We start from the raw sequence: 7434 nt of genomic DNA, 5'->3' as shown, positions 1-7434 counted from the left end.
GGAAGGAGCTTTGAAGGGCTTTATGCCCGCAGGTGGAGGCCCAGTGGGCAAGCTCCCTCCCCTGCCCCCCAGGTAGCAGCCTCCAGAAATGATTTTCAGACAAGGAGGGTCCCTGCACGAGTCTGCACAGCTGTAGAGGCCAGACAGGCTCCTGTTCCCAGCAGGACTGCAAAATCCTTGGACAGCCCAAGTCAGACGGGCGGGGGGGGGGGCGGGGGACGGCGGGAGGCGGGCGGTGGGCGGCAACAGAGCCATAGTAGCACAGTAGGGCCAGACCACCCGGCAGGTGGCAGATCCAAGGTTTCAGGGGACCCAGGAGTGGTGAGTTGGGGATGGGGTCGGAAGAGGCCTGTGACAGGTCCAACAAAGGGTAGTTTCCTGGTCACCACCACCAATGGCCAGGTAAAAACCTGCTACAGAAGGTTGCTTCCCAGACCAAGTTCAGACACAACAACCCTGAAAGCGGGAGGACACGCGGTCCGGCTGCGGACGCTCTGAGCAGACATTCCCTCTCCTGGGCGTGCACAGGCCCCCATGGTTTCATCTCCAACCGTCCCAGGCTTGCCATGTCAGCAGTGCCAGCGGATCTGCTGTTTTCCTTGACAGGGTCGAGATCCCGCCTCGAGCAGGCCCTCCTTCTGCCAGGGTGGGGAGGGGCCGCACTTGTCCTGCACGGGTCGCTCTCCGCTCAGCCACAGAGTCCACGGATGCTGGTGCGCCGCAGCCAGGCCCCTTGCTGGGGGAGGAAGGGCGGGTCCCGAGGAGGGTTGGCGCCAGGCCCCCACGTGGGGCGTGCGTTGCTGGGGGGAGGGTGCCTGGAGCCGGCAGTGCCCACCGGGGTGGAGAGGGGCTGGGTAATTGGCTGGATTATCCCAGCGGGGAGGCCTCCTTGGGGGAAGCTATTTTTAGCGCCGAGCGGCTGCAGCCACTTCCCTCCCTCCCTTATTGCCCTTTATGCCTGTCCTCCTGGAGCCTGCTGGCCTTGTCGCCTTCCTAGAAGCTCGGGCCCTCCCCGAGGAAGGAGGAGGTGCGGAGGCAGCCGGTCCTCTGCCGCTGAGCCCCGACGCTGCGGCCGTAGAGGGTCGAGCTGGGTGGAGACCTGGCCCTTCTTCTCCCATCCACAGCCTTCAGGACTCCTGGGAGTTTCTTACACCAGGAACAGGATTATTGTGGCGCAGGGGTAAAAGTCCGGGAACCCGTGCGGAACCTTTCTTTTTTTTCTGTCACATTTTAGGGTTTACCCTACATTAGGGGCAGAGCTGGTAGCCCAGGAAAACAGCCCCTTTCCGCTCTCCCCACCAGGGCGGGCTCTCGCCGGGTGGCTCAGGCCAATCCCTAGCAGGCTCACAGCCTTGCCCCAGGCATTTCCCACCTCCTGAGAGACGGGAGGGTACCACTACGGGCCCACAGGAAGCAGGTGGCGGAGGGTAGAGTTTTGGAACAGGGGTGGGAACTCTGGGAGATGGAGACCTAGGGATGCCCCTGCAGGGCTGCATGGCCGGACAAAACCCCGAGATGCAAGATGCCAGGCAGAGCGCAGGCGGGCCGGAAGTCCTGGCTCTCCTCCTGGCTGGGCTGCTGCCCCCCTGACCAGCAGGAGCCAGCCTCACAGCTGCAGAGCAGGGGGAGCCCTGGGAGGAGGGGCCCCAGCAGGGCGTGGGAGTGTCAGAGCCCTGAACGGGGAAATCAGTCAGTGACTAGCTTCCAGAGGGAGCTGGTCAATGCCTGCTTCCCGACACTGCAGGAGGAGTGGGAGGCATTCTGTTCCCAGGGCCTGCCCATGTTGTTTCCTGACCAATTTCTGACCAATGCTATGGGGTCAGCCAGGACCTGGAGGTGCCTTGGGGGGGGGGCAGGAGTGGGGCAAGGGGTCTTTGTCTTCCACCTCCACCTGTTGGCGTCATTCCTCCATCCACTGACCGATGGTATCCTTGTCAAGTATGTATGTCGCATTAACCCGAGCCTGGCACGCACCAAGAAAACGGCCAGCTTCAGTTATCCCGTCACGGTGGTCGCTTGATCACCTAAGTGTCATGTGACAAGATGGGCTTGAGGAAGCTGGGATTCTGCCATCTGTGGCTCCCTGCCCGAGCGAAGTGGGGTGACGTGACCTAGGCTGAGTGGGTGCAACCCTACACTTCCAGGCTTCCTGCCCTGGGCTTCGTGTGTACCTGCAGGTGCATCCTAGCATGGGCCCTGGGCAGAGAATGGGACCGTCTCAGCCCTTGTGGACCTGGCAGCCAGCAGGAGAGGCCAATGGCAAATGCACTCAGAGGATGGCTGACCAGGGAGGAGGGCAGAGTAGTGTTGATGGGGGGTGAATCCTGGTGGGCAGGTATGCCCCCCTGCTGGGTGCCATCTGAGCTGCTCCTGGGCGAAGAGCAGGTAGGGAGTCCAGCAGGCAGTCTGGATGCCAGCCAGATGTCTGGAAGGAAGAGTTGACCTGGGCGGAATTGCGAGCACTGAGGCTCCAAGGACGGGTGTGGGCAGGTGAGACGGAGGTCCATCCACGGCCCTGCCCCACTGGGCTTTGGTCCCTGCATCAGCAGTGTGGACTGGATCAGCACTGGGAAGGTCCCACCTCTTGTTGTCCGACCAGGGGTCAGATTCAGACTCACAGTCCCCACCCTGCTGGGAGTAGAGGGTGGAGGTGGCACTTGGAGGGTGAGATGCAGTCCCTGAAGTGCAGGTGCCATTGCTGTTAAAGGGACCCTGGGTGGGGTGAGGGGCAAGACTCCAGCAGGGTCACATGGCTGTGTTGGTGATTCAGGTCCTCTCAGCCCTCTTGTCCCAGAAGCAATCACGCTCTTAGATCTGCCATGTTCCTGACCGCTGCCTGGTACCCTTGGCTTTATACCCCTAGAGGGGCAGAGGCACTTCTGGGAATCAGGGCAGGGAAGGGTGGGAGCTGAGTCACTTCCCTACTTGGTCACTTGGAGGGAGAAGGAGGGAAAGTTTCCTGAAGACTTTCGGTCCTCTGGGAGTCTCTCCCTGGAGAAGGAGGAGGAGGGAATCAGGACACGTTGTGCCTGCCAGGGCTGGAGTGAGGGCATTGTGGCTCCAGTGTCCCCTGGGAAGGAGGCCCCACATAGCCATCTGACCGATGGGGAGGCAGAATGCGCCTCCTTCCAGCCTATCCCCTCTCCACCCCATTTTGAGTCCTGGCTCCATTGCTCAGTGGTAGCTCTCTGCTGCTTACCATGCCTGGCTTCTGTAAAGTAAGACCCATACATTTCCACTCCAGAGGGTCATTGTGACAGTGAAATAAATCATGATTTCTGTGAGTACAAGCCCCAGCCCGGGTCAGATGCCCAACAACCCTCATCCGTTTGACCCAGCCAGGGACCGTTGCTAAGCACTTTGGGTATACAAATCTCATCTGGTTGTCATGACACCATTTGATGATGGGGGAACTGAGGCAGCGAACTGTGATCTACTCCCGCAGCACGTCAGCAGGGCAGGTGGGATTCAAACTCAGGATAGCAGTATGTGGAGTATGTGGACAAATGCTCCCAGCACCCCCACCCCGCAGCACCTGCCAGCTGCCTGGGGCCTGCAGGCCGCTGGCTGTGCTAGGAGCTGCCAGCACTCCGGGCCAAGGCCAGAGAGCCCTCCTCCATGGTTAGAATCCTGCAGCCAGCCTGCCTGCTGTGCAGACACATAATTATATTTCACATTAGAGGGGGAGCTGGAGGCCAAAGGGGCCGGGCTGTGCTAGGAGGCTCAGGCGCTGGGCACAGACCCGCCTCCACGGCCCAGTTCTGGGGCTCCTGGGGCCGGGTGGGGGTTTCCCTAGGTCTGGACGCAGGCAGGTTTGTTGGTAGCTTAAAAGGCTGGGACCCTGTAGGGAGCAAAGGGCTCTGAAGCCCAGACAATGGATCCTGGGGAGGCTAGGAGAGTAGGGTGCCTGGGTACAGGCTCGGGAGGCCTTGGGAGCCCAGCCTGGTGGGACAAAGAAAGGGGTCAGATGGGGATTAAGTCCAGAGACGGGACAGGGTGGAGCCCATAAGAGAAAGGTGGTTGAGCAGAATGAAGGAGAGCACCGTGCTGTGTGCATACACTGTCTGCCTGGGGGTGGGGATCGGGGTGCATGAGCTTCGGTGTGTGCACGTGTTCACATGTGCAGGTCCCATCCTGCATGCGACCCAAGAGAGTGTGCGCCTGTCTACCTGCTGCATCATGCATGCGGGGGACGAGGGGGCGGCATGTATTCCGCACGTGAGGGTGTGATGCCTGAGCCTCTGTTTGTATGCGACCATGCCCACACGTGTTCAAGATTCTCCTGTCTGTGCGTGCCTTGCCTTATGTGTGTGCTCGCCGTGCACCTGTGTGCGCGCGTGTCCCCAGGAGGATGTGACTCTGTGTGTCTGTGTGTGTGTGTGCGCGCGCGCGTCCCGGCGTGCAGGTGGCTGGCAGTGTGTGCTGTGTGTGTATATGTGTGTGTATGTATGTGTGCGTGTGCGCGCGTGGTGGGGTGGGGGCGGCCTGGAGTTAGGAGGGGCGCCAGGCAGGGCCCGGGCCGTGGTGTGGGCGGGGGCAGTGGCGGCCACGCGGCGCAGCGCAGCGCGGCGCGGAGCGGGCGTGCTCCCGGCGGAGAGTTGGAGGAGTTACCGCGCTGGGCTCCTGTGGCAGCAGGGCGCGGAGCTGGGTGCGCGCCGAGCCTCTGCCTCCCGCCGCCTCCTCGCCCTCCATTCCTCGCTCCCCGTCTTCGCAGCCCCGCCAAGCCGCCGCGACCGCCACTGCCGCCTGCCTAGGAACTGCAGCCGGGGGCTGGAGGGTGCCCCGCGGGGCCGAAACCCGCGGGGAGGTGCGGGGTGCCAGGGCGCGGGGGAGCGCGCCGGGCCCTGCCCCGGATCAGATAACAGCCAGCGGGGCGGGCGGGGGGGGGCGGCTGCGCTCTCCGCGGGACCGGGGGACGGACGCCAGCCGCGCCCGCCCGAAGCGAGCGCCTGGCGGCCGGGGGCGCCGTCCAGGCGCGCGCCCCCGACCCGTGGCTTGGAAGCAGGGCGGTCCGCGTCCCGGACGGACGCGCCCCTCAGCATGGAGCGGCCCCGTGGGCTGCCCTAGGTGGCAGCGGCGGCAATGCAGCTAGCACGCCGGCGGCGGCCGGGGCCAGGGACGGCCGCCTGGAGCTCAGAGGATGCGGAGCGCGCCGCGCCCCGGCCACTGACCGAGGTAAGTGCGCGGCCGCCGGCGCGCATCCCCCGCGCTACAACCCTCAGGGCCGGGCCCCGGCTCTCTGCAGGCCTTCTCCGGGGCCTGGAGCGTGTACGAGGTGGTGTAGCAACAGGGAAGGTGAGGCGGGAGGGCTTGTTCCGTTCTCCGTCTCCTCTTTTCCCTCCCTGGGTGAGCCGCTGCAGGGAACGCTGAGTGCGGGCTTTCCTTTCTCTGCCAGGGTTCTGGCCGCTGCCGCCGGGGAACTTTGCTTTAGGCTAACCTTCCTGCCTGAGGGAGCTTTAGGAAACTTTGAGGAGCCCCCCGGTTGGCAGGAGAGGGGATTCGGGAGGGAACGTGGGGACTCACTTCGGAGCGTGCGCGGCAGCCCTATATGTGACCTTCCCGGAGACCCCGCGATCCAGGTGGTGGAGGGAGGGGGGTTCGGAGGAGACGCGCGGGCTGACAGCCCTGGGTCCTTCGAGTCGTTTCTCCTTCCCACCTCCTGTGCGCCAATGTAGCCAAAAAGAGAAAAAAAAAAATTCTGGAAATGATTCCGTGCCAGCGAGCCAGCCGACAAGTGCAGCGGCTTTTTGCTTTTCTAAGTCGGCCTTGATCTTGGCTTTGGTCGCCCCTGGCTGAGAAGCGGGCGGGCGGGTGGAGGGGTGCGCGCGCACGCGGCTGCTGCTCCAGTGTCCCGAGGGGAGAAGGCCAAAAGGGGAGGCATGGGGGGGCGGTGTTCTGGGGAGGCGGCAGATGGGGAAGGGAGCGTTGCGCTGAGAGGGGCTGCGGATAGGGGTTGAGGCCCGGACGGGTGTTTGTGCTTAGTGTGGCTGTTCAGAATGGGGGTCATAGAAGAGTGTGGCGGTAGGAGGCCCTCTCCTGCCTTCCCTTGGACGCGCCAGGGACCTGCTGGCGGGCGGGGTGTGGGGGTAGATGCTTGCTGCCCGCCCTCAGGGCGCGTTCGTACCCTTGCTGGTGTGGCGGCGCTGCCTGTGGCCATTTCTGATTCCCTTTTCACTCTCCTGTACCCAGGCCCCAGTGCCTGCCAGAAAATGCTGGGGACCTCGTGTCCCTCACATCGGAGGCTTCTCCGAACCAGGGGTTCGTAGGCTCCATCTCCTGGGAGCGCCGAGGCGCCCACACGCCGCTGAAATCGGCAGCCGCCTCCTCGAAGGTGCCAACCCAGAAGGCTGTCGCCTGCGGACTCCCCTTCTCCCGCTCCTGGCAGACCCTGGCTGCTCTCCTTCCTGGGACCCCGACCTCTCCATGGGCCAGACAGTCCGTTGGGGCCCCAGCTGCGCCCGCCCTGGATCTGGGGGAGGCGGCCCTCAGCCTCCAGAAACAAGCCCTCGTGTGGGCCTTCTGAGATGGGTTCCTTGGTGTGTGGTTGGGATCCCCCTAAAGAGACTCTTCCACAGTAACTGCTCCTCAGATTCCCCCCCCCCTCCGGGGGGACCTCCAAGCAGCCAGGGGCCTCAAGGTGACAGCTGTGGGAGCGGGAGACCTTAGCAGGGCTCCCTTTAGGTGGACCCAGGAAGAGCCAGACACAGAGGGGAATTTGCTGAGCGCCCCTTGGGGGGGTGGTTCCCAGTCTTGTACGGAACCAGCAGGTGCAGGGGGGAGGGGGAGGCGTGCGCTTGGCTTTTTCCGTGTGCACCTTCTTCAGGTGAGAGCGTGATTGAGCCCCTCCCCCAGTCTTCTCCTGACCAAATCCTCAGGGATCTTCCAGGTTGTCTAGCAGGGAACCTCTTCAGGTGCCTTAAGGATTGGGGGACTAGGGGGGTGCGGGGGAGAACTCAGGGAATGGATCTGTGTTCCAGGCAGAGCTGCTCAGAGCTCTACAGTGGGGGGTTGGATGGGATGGAGCCAAGGGTGAGGACCTGTCTCTATCAGCCGTCTTGCCCTAATGCCACCACCAGGACCTTCTCCCGAGGTCTGCAGGAAACAGGCTGAAAACACCAGGCGACCTGCGCCAGTGAAAGTCTGTTACGGCAGTGACCGTACCAGTAGCAGTACCAGCATGGCAGTGCCCTGCAGCTCTGCTGCACTGGGGCCCATTCTGCCTGTGGGCAGTTTCCTCTGGCCCAGTCGGGCCTCCGGTGCCCTGGGGCTACATTGGCAGTACCGAGCATGAAACCCGGAGACCTTGGCACACCGCCACTGGGGCGGAAGTGCCTGCGACGGCCCTTCTAGTGACTTCTGTGGTCTTCGACAGGGTCTTTCTCCACCCCCAGGCTACAGTGGATGCTGTACCCTCGGTGCCCACCTGATGACCAG

At 63.4% G+C, this 7434-nt stretch overlaps 1 protein-coding gene across 1 annotated transcript in view; it reads left to right on the top strand.

Moving 5' to 3' along the window:
• Positions 1–4569: 4569 nt before the first annotated feature.
• KCNJ12 (potassium inwardly rectifying channel subfamily J member 12) overlaps positions 4570–7434 on the top strand; it is a 28784-nt gene continuing 25919 nt past the window's right edge. The window contains exon 1 of the mRNA XM_058675586.1: positions 4570–5175. The gene's annotated coding sequence lies outside the window, so the exon portion shown is untranslated. The remainder of the gene's footprint in view (positions 5176–7434) is intronic.

Source organism: Ochotona princeps, chromosome 17, assembly GCF_030435755.1.
Source record: "Ochotona princeps isolate mOchPri1 chromosome 17, mOchPri1.hap1, whole genome shotgun sequence".
Classification (NCBI taxonomy): Eukaryota; Metazoa; Chordata; class Mammalia; order Lagomorpha; family Ochotonidae; genus Ochotona; species Ochotona princeps.
The sequence above is the reverse complement of the archived record's forward strand: the minus strand, read 5'-3'. Positions and strand labels throughout refer to the sequence as shown.